This window comes from Peromyscus eremicus, chromosome 14, assembly GCF_949786415.1.
Source record: "Peromyscus eremicus chromosome 14, PerEre_H2_v1, whole genome shotgun sequence".
Lineage (NCBI taxonomy): Eukaryota > Metazoa > Chordata > Mammalia > Rodentia > Cricetidae > Peromyscus > Peromyscus eremicus.
Window position 1 is genome coordinate 72,531,102 of NC_081430.1, and position 17,775 is coordinate 72,548,876.

Consider the following 17,775-nt stretch of genomic DNA (forward strand, 5'->3'; position numbering starts at 1 on the left):
CCTTCCTATCCTTTCTGTGATAACCCTGGCACTGAGTGTTTCTCTTTAGACCATTGGGATAAGTCCCAGCTGGAGCCTTCTATTCCAAGTTTTAGACCACTTTATTCTCATGCTTGCTAGTGCCAAGAATATCCCAGTGCTCAGCAGATGGTCTGAAACTAAGAGTATGAGTTGTGTTCTAAAGTAAAAGTTTCTAAACTCTCAGTAAGATGAAATCTAGGAGTAACTAGATCAACCAGCCAACATTCCATGAGAGCAAAGTTGGCCTAGGATTCACTGGTACTTCATTAGGATTGCCAACGAGACAGCAATGGTAATTCCACCACCCAAAGCCAGACTCAGAGTGAAAGGACTGCAGATGGATGACCTTTGAGTGAGGAGAAATGTGAAAGCACCAGGCAAGGCCAACCATCAAGTCAGTTATTACTGCTCTCAGCCTTAGTCGGGAAATCTTTGGTTTGCTGTGGGGAGGAGTCGGTGTGGAGACACATCAGTGGTCTTGAGAATATGTGTCTGCTGAGTACTCAGCCCTAAGCAGGACAACTTCATCTTCTTCTGCTCCACCAAAGCTCAGGGAACTTTGTGAAAAGGGGGTGGGGTGGGATAAGAGTTGAAAGACATGAAGGGGTGCTGGGAAATGCTTTCTGGACATGATAGGGCTGCTGTATCCATGAACTCAAAACAGCTGCCTGCCTAAGTCCAATACATATGGGGCCTGTGGATACCCATAATGATGGTGGAGGGCCTCATAAAGCCCCACTCCTCCTTGAGGAGATATGGCTGTTAAAGTTTCCTGGGGAGGGAGTCATATTCCTTAGTGGCCTAGCCATTGGCCAGTTGATCTTGCACAAATAAGTAACACCCCCATCCATGCTGAGTCAAGCAACCCCAAATAAGTACAATGAGGAACAAAAACATGAAAGACGTGACAGCAAAAAGGGAATCTGTTGAGAAGAAGAAGTTGAATGAGACAGGAAGAATGATGAGGCAGGATAACGGATAGAGTAGGATCAAAGTGCATTATATATGTATGCGTATCAAATTGTGAAAGAATAAATAAAATATAAAAGAAAAGAAGGGAGAAAGAAGAAAGAGGAAGAATTGTTAAGATGGGAAAGGAAGATATGAACAACTTTGGACAATTAGAAATACAAACTTTGATTCACCTTGAAGTTGAAGGTTGCATTTTGCCCATGCTGGGTAGACAGCTTTTCCTTCTCATCCCCAGTGATGGCTTGGGTGCTTCATCCAAGGCTGGATCATCTTCTTTACTTGCTCAGAAGCACAAACAATCTCCAGGATGAAGCAGAACATCTGGTAGCTGTTCCTAGAGGGCTCCTGGAACCACCTGCTGGCTTTTGTCCTTCTTCTACATCTGGATACTTAGCTTTTCTGATGTCCCACTCACATTCAGAGCTGGTAGTTTTCACCTGGTGAGGTGGAACAGCAAGGACTGTGTGCTCCAGGTGTGTGTGTGTGTGTGTGTGTGTGTGTGTGTGTGTGTGTGTGTGTGTTCACTAGAGGAGGACTTGTGTAGTTCCAGCCTCATGGGGAAACAGAATCGATGCCACTGAAGCTGTTACAAAACAAAGCAGAAATACAATTATATAAAGTACTTAAGTTAGATAACATTGTCTTTAAGAACATACGGAAGGTTGTTAACTGTAACACTTTCTACATTACTTTCTGCAAGGGATTAAGAAGTGAACATCATTGTTGTTAGCATATGGAAATTAGTCACTTGAAACAGACTTCTGAGTTCCCTGTGTATTGAGTTAAGTATTGTACTCTGCTGACCTTGTCATTTCCACACTTACTTAGAAAATCAAATTATGGTTCCTCATCAGCACTATCTCTGTAAGACAAGAACCATGTCCCTCCCACCACAAATGATATGTGATTTAATAAGACAAAGCCAAAATGTATGGATGCCTTGTTTTGCAAGAAAGAAGATCTTCCTAGAGCAACAGGCAATGTGTCTGTCAGACTCTAATGCCTGCTTTACATTGTTACCAGGCTATGATAAAAAGTCCCCAATCAGTCACTTGGGACACTGCTAAGATTTTTTCAATAAGAAAATGAAGAATAAATACTAATACTGTTGAAATGATTTGGGAAAAAATATGCAGGCAATTAATTAATTATGTGAAAGGTTAAATATGTGGAGTTTGGGAGGGTGGGGTGTTTGGCTGTTTTGGGGTGATATTCAAGGACATAATTATAGAAGCCACTTTCAGTATCAGCTAAATAAATATTTATATAGTGCCATCATGAGTCAGAACTCTTGGTCTTTCTTTTGACTGGCTTAGTGAAGTGAAGCATCCCCAGTCCTGCACTGGTGAATTGTGTGACTTGTAGAAGTATAAACATCTTGGAAGAGAGGTCATTGATCTGTGCTCTCCAGAGTACTCCATTTTCACCCTGATAGGAACACTAGTAATATCCTTAATCTTCATGTTGTGTTTGGCTGCTCTTGTCCTGTAACTTTTTCAATTTTTTTTTAATTGTGGTAAAAATCCATGTCACTGAATTTACAACCATAATCATTTTTCTTGTATGATTCAGTGTTAGGACATGCAGTGATAGTGTTACCACCATTGCCTATACTTTGCATCTTATAATATTGAAACTTCAAATTCATTAAATAAGAACTCCACTTTCCTCTGTTATTAAGGCCTCAGGTAGCCACTTTTCTAGGTTATGTGTTTATGATTTTGACTATTCCAAGTTTCTCATAGAAGCTAGATTATGCAGCATCAGGATTTTGTCACTGGTTTATTCCACTTAGCATAATGTCTTCAAATTCCACTCATATTGAAGCAGAAATCAGAATTCATGTCTGTTTTTACATGAATAATAGTCCCCTGTGTGTATATGATAATTTTGCTATTTATCCGTTATATTAATTTCAGATGTTCCCATGTTTTACTTACTGTAAATAGTAGTCTTGTTAATATATATTATATATATCTTGGAAACATCCTTTCAAGAGCCCCTTTTCAGCTCTTTTAGGTGCATACTCAGAATTGTTACATTGCATGGAAATCCAATTTTAAGTTTTTTATGCATTTGCCATACTGTTTTTCATTATGCCTGCTCCATTTTACATTCACTCCAACAGTGCTCCAGAATTCTAATTTCTCAACATCCTCATAAAAAAATGTTATGTACTTGTTTTCCTTTATACTGGCTACCCTACTGGGTTATAGGTCGAATCTGATTGGGGTTTAGATTAGTATTTGTTTAATGATTAGCAGTACTGAATGCTTTTATTTGTCTCTTGACCACTGTATAACGTCTTTGGAGAAATGTCTATTTCAGCTCCGGGCTCAGATTTGAATTGGATTATCTCTGTTGTTCAGTTTAGGGAGTTCTCAACATATTCATGACATGAATGCCTTGCTAGATGTACAATTTATGAACGTTTTATCTCATTTTGTGTGTCTCTTTTCTCTGTTGCTTTATTTTTAGGTTCTAAGATTTCAAATTTTCATGAGTTCCAATGTGCTTCTCTTTTGTTTGCCATGCTTTCAGCATCGTATTCCAGGAAGTGTGGTCAAGCCCAGGGGGTCCCCTGTTTTCTTCTAGGGAACTTCAAGTTTCAGAATTTGTATTTAGCTATGCGATTCAGCTTGAGTCGATCGTTAAACGGGTTATTCGGTTAGAATCAAGCTTTTTCCTTTTGAATGTTCTTTCCTGTTTTCCCAACCGTGAAATGGCTGACTTTTCCTTCCTTGTCTGACATCCGTATGAGAAGACCGGGGTTAGTCTGGGAAGATGGCTCAGGGGCCAATGTGCTCACTCTGCAAGCGTGGGTACCTGAGTTCAGAACTCCACCACTCACTTGAAAAGTCAGATTGTGGCATGTGCCTGTAATTCCAGTTACATGCAGGTGGCTACAGGGGATCTGTGACCTTGCTAGACAACCAGCCTGTCTGAAACGATGAGTTTCAGATTCAATGAGACACTCTCTCTCTCAAAAATAAAGTAGGAAGTGGCTGAGGAAGACATCCAACATGGACCTCTGGCTTCCATATGCATACACACACACACACACACACACACACACACACACACACACACACACAGAAGAAAGGTTTATTTCTGATGTCTCTATGTTGCTGGTCTATATGACTACCTTTTTGGAAGTATCACGCTGTTTTGATTATTGTAGATGTGTAGGTTTTGTTATAAAAAAAAAAAGTGAATCTTGAAGCTTCATTATATTTTTACAAGTTTATTTTTTCTTTTTCTTTGTCTGTACTGGACCCATAAAAATCCCTTATAAGTTTGAACTGTTTTTTTTTTCTATTTCTGCAAAACACACAATTGCAATTTTGGTGGGGATTGCATTGAATCTATAGATTGGTTTGAATAATATTGACATTTTAACAATAATAAGTGTTACTATTAATGAAAAAGAGAACTATTTCCACTTATGTATGTCTTTTCTAAATTTTTAATTTTTATTTAGTCCTTGAAAATTTCATCTAAGTATACAATGTGTCTTGATTGCATCTATTTCTCACTCCTGCACAATGCCCCTCAGGACCCCAACCATGTCTTCCTCTCAGCTTCATGCCCTTTTAAGAATACTTATTTTTTTTTATTATTTAACCCACTGAGTCCAATTACTGCCTCTTTTATGTGCAAGGGGGTGGGGTCACTCCCTGGGGCATGGGGAATCTTCCAGTGTCCACACTTTTAAAGAAAAGTGACTCTGTTCCCCAGCAGCATCAGGTGCCAATAGTTGCTCAGATGGGGGCAAAATTTCAAAAGTGACCTCCCCTAGAACACATAAACACACATACACACACACACACACACACACACACACACACACTATTAAAAAATATGGGGGTCAACAATTTGAGAATGAGTGGGGTACACATGGGAGGAGCAGAAGTAAGGAGATGGAAGGCTGGAAATGACGTCATAGTACACATGTATGACATTTTGAAAAAAGATTTTAAAAGTTTTGTGCCTTCACCTCTGAGGTCAGAAACACAGCCCTCAGAGAACAGAGAACTATCACCAGTAGTTTGAAGTGAGCTCTGTTTAGCTCCCCTTGCCTTCTGTAGCCTGTACACAGAACAAACGTATAGATGCTAGAATGTGGCTGAGGGATGGGAATAGATAGCCTTAGTTGCATAAGTAAATTCAATAAAATTAATCACTCAAGACTCCCCCATTAGAAGTCGCCAAGCTTCAGGAGTCTGCAGGTTTCTAAAATAGTTAGTAGACAGTCTTCCAAGACAATCACTGCCCAGGCAAAGCCTTCTCAAATTGCTGTTCAAAGTTACTTTGCTACTGATCATCTTTGCTTCTGCATTAAATTTATTAATTTGGCCTTATTTATGTAGGTAAGACTTTTTATTTGGTGAATTAAAAATTTATTAGCTCGGCATGCGGTGTCTTCTCAGGATGGAATGGTAATGACAAGATCAGCTTCTCAAGTTAGAACTGAAGGGCAGGCAAACACTGGCCAGTAACAAACACCAGGGCATTTCCATCCTTGAGTTAGTATCCAGTTATGTTCTTTATGTCAGGTGCTCAGGTATAATGAGATATGGAGACATCTGGGGACATAGTCTTACCCATATACATACTAAGATTTCTGTCCTGTCCTCTTTCGCTTGTCCTGGCTGATCGCTTTGCTCCAAAAGATGTGCAGACATTTTCTTTTAAGTTGTGTTTGGGGAATTTTCATTGTGTCTAGGCCTCTTCACCAGCTGCATAGTGTTTTTATGATTCTAGAGTCCCTCGCTCTGGGGGTACTTAGATAGAATACTTTGTTATCTTTGGCCCTTTATCCAGATGAGAGAGTTCAAGCTGCCCTTATGTTGTGAGGTTGTTTTGGATAGATATGTTGTTTTGAATAGTTTATTCTACTCTAGGGTCTAGGTGAAACACTGTCTTATTTAATTTTCAGGTTAGGATTTGGGAATTTCTACCTGGGACCCCAGGACAGGGCATCCTGTCAAAACTCTATGGCTTATTCTTGGGATGTATTGTTTATAATTAGGGAACCAGATGCTGGATTTTAGATAATCAGATTCCTTCTAAATCCCCTTTAAGTTCTAGGAGAGTCGGAGATATTGCCAGAGATAGCATGCTGGATGTACTGTGCCCACAAAGACCGCGTTCTCAGTTAATATGCCTCTTAGACAACCTGCTGGTAATAGGGTTGGGGAAGCAACAGCCTTGTGAGAGATTAAGGTGGGGTGATGATTTCGGAGTTAGCGGAATTGAGGAGGGATGGGGTCAAAGCCAAAAGCTACAATGACAGAAGTTAAAAATTACAGGGCAAAGCTCAAGGTGAGAAGCAGCGGTGTGTCCAATTAGACAGAGAAGAGCCCGCAAAGCATTGCAGATTTCAACCAGCGGAGAGATCAGTATCCTGACAAGCTCTCAGGGAGCTGAATCCCTCAGACAATACCCTGAAGGTCTAACTTCAGCTTCACACATATCAACTGGCGGCCTTCAAGTCCCTTTAGAAGTTGAGTTTTTAAAGAGATAGTGTGGTGATATTGTGTTCCCCAATGTATCATGCACCCTAATAAATTTATCTGGGGTCAGAGAACAGAACAGCCACCAGATATAGAGGCCAGAAAATGGTGGCATCACACCTTTAATCCTAGCCTTCTGGAGGCAGAGATCTGTCTGGATCTCTGTGAGTTCAAGGCCACACTGGAAACAGCAAGGCATGGTGACACACACTTTTAATCCCAGGAAGTGATAGTAGAAAGCAGAAAGGTATTTAAGGCATGAGGACCAGGAACTAGAGCTGGTTAAGCTTTTAGGCTTTTAAGCAGCAGTTCAGCTGAGATCCATTTGGATGAGGACTCAGAAGCTTCCAGTCTGAGGAAACAGGATTAGGTGAGGAATTGGCAATGTGAGGTGGCTGTGGCTTATTCTGTTTCTCTGATCTTCCAGCATTCACCCCAATACCTGGCTCCAGGTTTGTTTTTATTAATAAGAACTTTTAAGATTCATTCTACAAGATAGGTCTTTTCTGAACAGCATTTATTTGGGGGGTGGAGGTAGAGGGTAAGATAAGATTTGTTGTCTGGCACTTCCTGTGCACAGAAAATCAAGAAAAATAAATCAAGATATTCCATGTTTTGGTGACATGATCTATCCTATTCAACAGCAGTCCATGTTGCAGGGACCTCTTCCTTTGTTTGGAGTCGAACACTCAGCCCAGACCATCACTCCGACAGTGCACAATTTCTCAATTAAGCACTTGTTATGCAGGCATGGAATTAAAGGCCCCACATAGGACTTCCTTGCCACTCCTTGCATTCTCTAGACATTGGGAAAATTAAATTTGTCTCGATACTTTAATAAATTTCAACAAAAGAACTTCAGCCGATAGTGCTGAGGCATGCCTAGAGGAAATGCCTATGATTCATTGCAGTGAGACACATTAGAGATGCGCCTGATGCCTAGAGCAGTGGGTGGTCTTGCAGAGGGAGGTAACTGAGACACGGGGGCTCCTGAGAGGTGGTCTGGGACAAGACAGGTATTTTGGATCTGTTAAATATTTAGAAAATAGTCAAAACCACCTTGAGCCAGTTTATATAGCCTCAGTGTTGTTTGCATACCTGTAGTTCCTGTCAGTTCTTCAAATTCAGAATAGGGAAGGTTTTTGACAGTCTCGCCTGCAAGGTAGGTAGATTTTGCTTACAAATGAGTGTTTGCAAGTTCTTGGTCCTCTGCCCTAGATGCTACCAGCCATCTATGAAGGCTTGCCCTCTTTTAAGAAAGCTGTAAGTGCATGATGCTTCAGGGTTAAGTCACCCACAGCAGAGACTACTGCAAAGAAACAAAAGCATATTCAAATCTAATTGGAAGAGTAATAGTGAAAGAGAAAGACCAGGGAGCAAAAGCAATGGATACGTTTGAATATGTTCCCTTTCTATTTTCTCTTGGGGGACTGACACTTCATTACCTCTCCCAAATTAATTTGTCTAAATTTGTCTTATAAAATGCAGGTGGATATAATACCCCCTTTGCAGTTAATCACCTGGAAATGTCTCTGTCTTTTCGGAATTGTTTCTTCTTGGAACCAGTTGCCTGTGTGCAAATGTATAGATAAAGATGAAGAATACAGGTTTCTCCTCTTGCATATACAAAATATGGGCAAGTGGGGACTTCAAACTCGTGGGCTGGGAGACTCAGTGATCCAGCCATGGCTTATTTGGCAGGGATGTAATTATAGTGCATTAAGAAATACAAAAGCTCCAGGACTGGATAAGTACCAGAAGCCTCGCTTGCCTTTTATTATCTAGGTTTCCAAGGTGATGGGAGTGTAGGAAGAATTAGGAAGAGACTGGAAGAGAAAAATGTAATATTGTGGCTAATCATCTTTATAAAACTTTTTTTCAGGACATCATCTGACTTTTTGCGTGTCAGGAAATTCCCAGGCTCAACTGACGTTTCTTAAATTGTGCTAATGCTTTAGAAAATTGAAGAATCTGAAGCTACGGCAGAGGGAAATCTGGAATCCATAACAAAATAGTTTAATAATAGACCACTTGAGGGGTACATATTTAACAGGTTTGTATCTCGGATTCCAGCACTGGCTGGGGATACAGGAGAAGAGGAAGGTGATATAGACAATTACTAAGAAATAGATGCAAATAATCATAAGGCAAGACTTTATTTTTGTATGTATTTATTTATATTTATGCGATTTTTTGATAGCTATTGTACTATATACCCCTATTAGCCAAGAACTTGTCATATTGACTAGGCTGGCCTCAGAGTCATAGACTTCCTCTTCCCTCTGCCTCTTGAATTTTGGTATTATAGGCATATACTCCCATGCCCAACTAAGGCAACGGATTTTTAAAAATACATATGGTTGGGCATTTTTCTTCTTTGGAACCCCAAAGCTAGCATTTTTCTGCTTCTATCAAGAACCAGGAAAGATTATCAATTCCTCCGAATGAATTTTAAAAATTGAGAGAGAAAGAAAAATGATAAATGAGGAGCTAGAGAACATGAGTGGAAGGAAAAACCAAGAACTTGAATTTGTTAAACGTGTTTAAATGCATGTGGTAGCCAAGAAAACAGTTACATCTTTGAAAGTCCATCATCCTTAAAGTCTCCAAAGCATGGGACTGGGGGGATGGCTCAGTGGTTGGAAGTACATACTGCTCTTTGCAAGGTGTGAGTTCAGTTCCCAGCACCAGCATCAGGTGGCTCACGACTGCTTGTCACTCCAACTCCAGGGTACCTGATGCCTTCTCTGGTCTCCTCATGTCCCCTCCCACACACAGATACACATATAAAAACGTAAAGCAATCTTTAAACAATTCTTAAGTCTTTGCAGAGGGTAATCAGTCAATCCTCTGCCAATGTACATTTTTTTTCCTCATTTTTATTGATTAAATTTGTTCTTTGAAAATTTTGCACATGCATATAGTTTGCTGTGGTTGATATATTGTGCACCCCAATAAATTTATCTGGGGTCAGAGAACAGAACAGCCACTAGACAGACATAGAGGCCAGAAAATGGTGGCACACACACCTTTAATCCTAGCCTTCTGGAGGCAGAGATCCATCTGGATCTCTGTGAGTTTAAAGCCACACTGTAAACAGTCAGGAATGGTGACTCACGCCTTTAATCCCACAAAGTGAGCCTTTAATCCCAGGAAGTGATGGCAGAAAGCAGAAAGGTATATAAGGCATGAAAACCAGGAACTAGCTGGTTAAGCCTTTAGACTTTTAGCAGCAGTTCAGCTGGGATTCATTCTGGATGAGGACTCAGAGGCTTCCAGTCTGAGGAAACAGGATCAGCTGAGGAACTGGCAAGGTGAGGTGGCTGTGGCTTGTTCTTCTTTTCTGATCTTCCAGCATTCACCCCAATACCTGGGTCTGGATTTGTTTTTATTGATAAGAACTTTTAAGATTCCTGCTACAGTTCGCTCTCACTCATACTTGGTTTTCACCACCCTCCTACTCCTGCCGTCCCTGCCCCTTCCTTACAGATACTGTATTTTCTAATGCAAGGAAATAGCAAGTCTCCTAGCAAAGCAAAAGTAATAGAGAATAGGTATTTCTCCTTCCCCAGTTAGTATGCAGAGACTCAACACTGTAATCATGAAGAAGGAAGTGTGGGTGACTGAATTCTATGCTGTACACTTGCTTATTCGTGTGACTCTACTATCCCTATATACACATATGCCCACCCAGAATTTTTCTCTGTTAATGCATTCCACGTTGTTCCTATCACTAAGAGTTTTTTCTTAAGTTGAAACACTGTCCACCAAGGAAAACACAAACTCTTCTGATCCAAATAAAACCATCAGAAAACTTTCTATTGCTCAAAAGCATGGTTTGCTCCTTATAAATGTCCTTCAGACAGAGACATCGTGACAGTCAATGAGCTAATACTCAGACATAAAGCCAAAATTCCTTGAACAGTCATGTCATTCACAGTGTATGAGATGACACATGGTCTGTGGGCTGTAGGGTGTGAGGTTTACACTACTCCTTGTGTCACAGACATTTCTGTATACTCTGTCCTACTGAAGTGTGCTCCTTGAATAGGATAGGAAAGCAGGGCCAAATAAAATAGTTTATGCTTCAAGTCATATATTGAAAAGGATTTCTTGTGTTTTCATCCAGTAGATCAGTCCCATATCAAAGCAACTTCTGGAACAAGGTACATGAATTTAAGTTTATTTTGAGTGCCCATTTGTTGGAAAGTACGTTGGGTACAACTGAAATTCAATCAAGACTCATTTTGTACTTCAAAAATCTTGGGTGTAGAAGAATATAATTGTATACATATCTAAAACAGCTGTGCCAGTTTTTACTTATCTCAGTGTGTTTTATGAGGGGAGACTTTGTGACCTTGAATAATGTCCTTTCCTAAATAAGCAGTAAGTCCAGATAGTGCCAGCTACTGAAAATGGAATCTTATTGTTGCTCCTCTGCTCAGGTCTAAGCATCTGAGCCGGCACCATTTGAGCCGTACATTTACTTCTCAGATGCCTAAACAAGAATGACAGGTCTAATTTTATTATCCTTACCCTAGCAAAATGCCCACTGTCATCTGTAAGGACAATATGATCAAGTCTCTTGGCTTAAGAATGCATTTCCTCAGCTGCAATGTCCCTGAGGCTTCTAAATAAAATGGAAATTCAAACTTTACTTTCAGAAAAAAAAAATCACTATGCTGCATTTCTAAAAATAAGTTTTGTTCTGAAAAAGCTTTCTGTAATGCTAGAAGGAGACATTCTAGCTGATACCCATAGACAGTGCCAATAGTCTACCTTAATTGATACGCAGTCAACAGTTTGGTACTGAGGTCTAGTTATGGGTACAATAAAGGTAAGGGGTGGATGATCTGCAGCCCATGAGGAGGAACAGAGCCACTGTTATTGAAGGCCCATGGAGTCACAGGGTAATACTCAGATGCCTTCCGGGCCCAGATTAGCAATGCACATTTGTAAATCAGCAAGGATGTGCTTTAGGGAGTTTGGGGGCTCTACCATATTAAATGCACATATGTGGAGTGAGCATTGACTCATCACTAGTCTGTGATTCTGTTTCAACTCCAGAGAGCGAAAGGGGCTCACTGATAGTATTATTTCCTTTTCCAAGGAACTGAGAGCTGAAAAGACTTGATGACCCACTGAGCACTAACCCTGCAGTTCAGTAAGGAAACCCAGATAGGTCTTCCTTTGTAGTCTTTCTAGTGGAGTCTCACTCTTCCTTTCTTCTGAATATCACACACACACACACACACACACACACACACACACACACACCACATAAACACACCACATACATACACACACGTCATACACACACCACACATACACACACCACACATACACACACCTCACATCACACACCTCACATCACACACATACACACACATCACATATATACACACACCACATACATACATATACACACATCATACACACACACACACCACACATACACAAGCCCTACATCACACACATACACACATCACACATCATACACACACATCACACGTATACACACCCCACACTCACAAACAGGCGCATACCATACTATACATATACACACATCACATAATACATACAATCTCACCGCACACATAAACACATACCCCACAATACACACTGCATACACATCACACGACTATATACACTACACACACACACCACCACCACCACCACCACCAAAACACAGGAACACACATTCCTTTGGGAAGAGAAGAGAATTCCTACATAACCTTGAGAGGTTGCTTCTCCTAGCTGAACCTGGTTTTTGTTTGTTTGTGTATTTGTTTTTATTAGTAAAACAGGAATAATGATGATAGCCTACATTACCACCCTAGCAGGATACATGCAAAGATGTCACTGTTACATGAGAAAAGCCTTGTGGAAAGTATGATTATTCTATGTAAAATTACTTATAAAACAATTGTGAAAGTACAAAGATGATTTCTCAAAATTAACAAAATTTTAATTTTAATCGACCTCCTTTTCAACCAGTTACTTGCTTTTGGCAATACACCATGAAGTTGTATTTTCACAGAGCATATAAAAGGCTGACAGGATGGCTTGGTTACTGAAGGAGCTGGCTGCCAAGACTGAGGACTGAATTCAATCCCTGGGACCCACATGGTGGAAGGAGAAAATTGACAGTATCAAGCTTTTTTCTGATCTACACACACACACCACAGCACAGGCATACACACACACACACACACACACACACACACACATTCTCTACACATATGTACACACGTACAAAAGACAAATAAATAAATGTAATTGAAAATTGAATCATCGTATCTAAGAAGTCACGTGTAAAAGGCAAAACTTTTTTTTTAGTCTAAGAACTCTCCCAGTGTGTGGTGGACAGTTAAGGAGACAAGGAGCTGCTTTCTCCTATGCTGTCTGCCTTGAGGCCACCAAAGGGGGTGAGATGTGCCAAAGTCATCTATCAGAAAAAAAAAAAGAACCATGTTATTCTTTGCCTAGGGAAATCTTGTTAAAATATTCTGACAAAATGCTTTTGTTTTCGGAGACAGGTGTGTTGCTGTGTAGCCTTGGATAACCTTTACCTGTCTGTGTCAACCAGGCTGCCTCAAGCTTGCAGCAATCCTCCTGCCTCTGTCTCCCAAGTGCTGGGATTACAGGAACGCATCAGTACCCTAGGCTATTGGCCCTGCCAAAAGGCGCACACACACACACACACACACACACACACACACACACACACCACCTAAATTGGAGGAATTAGATTTTAACTTACCAGAAATCATAATTTTTCAAAGCTAATATTTCACAAATCATAAAGTTCTAATTGAAAAAATATTTCAGGGACAAAGAAAATATCATAGTGGAGGGATGTATACAATTTTCTACTTTAAGTCCATCAAGAAAATATGATTTTTCTGTCATTGACAGAATGTTTCCATTATGTCACCAAAAGATTGGCTATTGTGGAGGGAATAGAACCACTCTGTCCTAATTGAGACATTTGAAAATAAGATCCCTTTCACCTCCTGGAACTCTGATAGCCTAGCTCCTCGGGTGGAAATCATTTCTCCTTGCATTAGGGCCAAGAGAAGAAAGTTCTCTGAAATGTCTTATATTCTGTATTGCTGCAACCACAAGACACACATAGATGAGGCTTGACTAGCTGAGGTCTTGGGAATGCCTCACAACAATGCCACACTCACAGCCTGAAAAGTGACTTGTAAACCGAGGCTCACTTCGTGGCAGCTGTGCCATTTAATGCCAGGGGCCAAACATGTTTGTAATAATAACTTTATTTATGTACTTAATAAATATTTATTAAGCATCACAATGTATAAAATCTAGGGATGCTTTGCAAACATCCCTCTACCAGTAAAACAAGTACAAGGACATTAGCAGATAATTAGCCTAACAGATGGTGACAGGTGCTATGCAGGAGACATAATGAAATAACTGAGGCACTGCTTTAACATGGGGACCAGTGTAGCCAGAAAAGGCCTCTTTTTTTTCTACCTTTTTTTCCCTCCATCCAAACCCTCATATACCTCTTCCCATTCTCCTTCAAATTCATGGCCTCTTTTTTCCACTAACTGGTGTGTGTGTGTGTGTGTGTGTGTGTGTGTGTGTGTGTGTGTGTATGTGTGTACATATATATTCCTAAATTTAATCTGTTTGATCTTTTTAATGTTAGTTGTATGTGTGTTTTCAGGGCTGACCATTTGCTATTGGATAACTCATTGGTGTGCTCTTCCCTGGTGAGGACCACCTCTCCTGATCCCAGCTTTCAGTTGCCTGTAATTCTTTGTGTGCAGTTGAGGCCTCGTGGGATTTTTCCCTTCCACTTTGGCATGCCCATTATTGTTGTCCTTTTTAAGCTCACGTTGGCCAGTCATGTTGGTGAGATTTTTACGGGTGTAGCTTCTGCTGTTTCTAGGAGACAAAGAGTCACAGCAAACCCTCCCCCCCCCCGATCCTCTGCCTCCTACAGCCTTTCTGTCTCCTCTTCTGCAATGTTCTCTGAGCCTTAGATGTGGAAGTGTTTTGAGAGACACATCTAATGAGACTGGGCTCCACAACTCTATGTTTTGATTGGTTGTGGTTTTCTGTAGTTGTCTACATCTACTGTAAATAGAAATTTCCTTGACGAGGGGCGAAGACTACACTTATATGTGGGTATGAGTACAAATGTTTATAGATTTTTGTCGGAGATTATGCTGGTTGTAGATTCTCCAGTGAACTTCACTAGCACTGAGTATTTGGCTAGGGATCTAGCACCAGGCATGTTTTTCCACTTGTTGAGCATATCTCAAGCCCAAATAGAGAGATGATGGTTGCTATGATGGTTACTACCAAGGTATTTATTCCTCTACTGCACCCTTTGGATTAGCTGCCACACTCATTGTTGATACAGTTCACGGGTATCATAGCTGGCTAGGACTTTTGGTTTCTTCCCACCTTTGGAAGCTTGCATGGCTCCTTCTGATACTATAAAAGCTACTCCTCTGGAAGGGGGCGATCAGGTCAGTTACAGCTCTGGGGTCTCTGAGCTTTGTTTCTGAAGTTCATGGTGTCTTCAGCAGTAGGGATGTATTTTCCACCTCTGGCAGGTCACAAAGGCCAACAGCAATAGGCTGTATGCTTTGGGAGTCTTTGGGCAGTCTTGAACAGCAACTTAGAAGAGGGCTTCTCATGCCTGGTATTAAGGGTTTTGCTAAGCAGCTTTTGGCTCTTGGAGGGAGCACCATCAGCCCAGGGAGAAAAGTTCATTCAAACTATGTATGTATATTGATACATGGAATTATGTGTATTATAGGGATTTCTTTTAAAGTAAACAGTCAATAGTATGATTCCTTTTGGCTTTTACAGACATCTCTATTGTTATTTTACATAACTATCTCCTCATTCTGTATTTGCCTACCTCCCCCTACCTACAGAGCTCCCCTTTCCTATTTCTCTAATCAGATCTCTTTTATCTGCTATTCCCCTTTATCCTCATTTCATCTCCATCTGTATTTACCTCCTTCCCCTTACCAAAGCACCCCCTTTCCCTCTTCCCTGATCAGGTCACTGAAGTCCCTTCTCTGTTGCTTTCCAAACTCCCGATCATGGCAGTGGTCCTGTGTTACTTTCCTACAGCATATTATTTTCTGGGTCTGGGTTATCTCACTCAACATGATCTATTGTAGTTCTATCCATTGACTTCTAAAGTTCATGATTTTGTTTTCCTTTACATCTGAATAGTACTCCATGGTGTGAACTTATATTTTCATTAACCATTCATCAGTTGAAAAGCATTAAGGTTGTATCTATTTCCTAGCTATTGTAAGGAGAGCAACAGTGAACGTGACTGAGCGTGTACCTGCAGAGTAGGATGTCCAGTCCTTTGGTCATATGGCAAGGAGGAGTATAGTTGGGTCCTATTACTATTTCTATTTTTAGCTTTTTGAGAATTCTCCATGTTGATTTCCATTGTTGGCTGCAATAGTTTCTAATCCCACCAGTGGTGAATGAGGGCTCTCCCTATCCTCTCCAACATTTCTTGCTGGTTTTTCCATTGATATTTGCCATTCTCACTGGGGTAAGATAAAATCTCAAAGCTGTTTTGTTTTTCATTTCCCTAACTACTAGGGATGATGAACATTTTTTTTTTTTGAGATAGGTTTTAACCATTTGTTTTTATTCTTTTGAGAACTACCCACTCAGGTTTGAGGTCAATTTATTTGAATGGGTCATTTATTTCTTTGACTCTTTGTTTTATGAGTTCTTTGTATATTTTGGATATTAAATCTCTATGGGATGTATAGCTGGCAAAGATTCAGATTCCGTGGGATTCCTCTCCATACAGCTGATTATTATTTATTATTATTTCTATGTGGAAACTTTTCAATTTCATGAAGTCTCACTTGTCAATTATTGGCCTTAATTTTGGAACAAGTAGAGTCCTATTTAGGAAGTACTTTCCTGCACTTCTGTTATGTGGGGTTTGCCTATGTTTTCTTCTAGCAGTTTCAGTTTTCAGGTTTAGGTCTCTGATCCATTTGGAGGTGGGTTTTGTGCAGTGTAATAGATGCGGGTTTAATTTCATTCATTTGCATCTGAATTTCCAGTTTTCCCGGTGTCGTTTGTTGAAGAATTTTTTTTCTTCCATGCATGTGTTTGGCATCTCTGTCAAATATTAAGTGGATTAAGAAGTTATGCATACTTATGTTGGGGTCTTTGATTTTGTTCCTTTAGACTGTACGTCTGTTTTTGTGCCAAAACCATATTTTTTTTAAGTATGGATCTGTGATATAACTTAAGATCTGGAATTTTAATCCCTTTAGTATTGTTCTTTTCACTCAAAGTTGTTTTGGCTATCAGGGTCTTTTGTGGTTCCATATACATTTTAGTATATATATATATATATTTCTTTTTCTGTTTCAATGAAGAATGGGATGAGAATTTTGGTTGGGATTGTATTGAACCTGTAAGTGGTTTTTGGTAGAATTGTCATTTTCAAATGTTAATTCTACCAATTCATCAGCATGGGATGTCTTTCCATTTTCTATTGTCTTCTTCTTTCTTCAGAGATTTAAAATTTCAATTGTACAGGTCCTCTACTTCCTTGTTTGAGTTCACTCCTAGGCATTTTATTTTCTTTGAGACTATTGTGTCCATGGTCTCCTAGAGAAGACCTTTCTGGTAAGACAAGATTGAATTGGAAGAAATGATGGAGCACTCAGAAGCATGTTATGAACAAAAGGAATAATAACTCATACAGCATTAAATATCAGGAGATAGAAGTGGTCTTTCAACGACTGAAGAAAACAGAAGGCCACTGTAAAGGAGGAAATGTTGGCAGACTTTGTTGCATTCGGTTAGCTATTGTAGTTCTTTGAATGTGGTGGTATTGTGTTCCCAAAATATTGTGCACCCTAATAAACTTATCTGGAGTCAAAGAACAGAACAGTCACTAGATACTGAGGCTAGAAAATAGTGGCACTCACACCTTTAATCTTAGCATTCCAGAGGCGGAAATCCCTCTGGATCTCTGTGAGTTCGAGGCCACATTGGAAACAGCCACGCATGGTGACACACACCTTTAATCCCAAGAAGTGAGCCTTTAATCCCAGGGAGTGATGACAGAAAGCAGAAAGGTATATAAGGCATGAAGAGCAGAAACTAGAAGCATTTGGCTGGTTAAGCATTTAGGCTTTGAGCAGCACAGTTCAGCTGTGATTCATTCTGGATGAGGACTGAGAGGCTTCCAGTCTGAGGAAACAGGATCAGCTGAGGA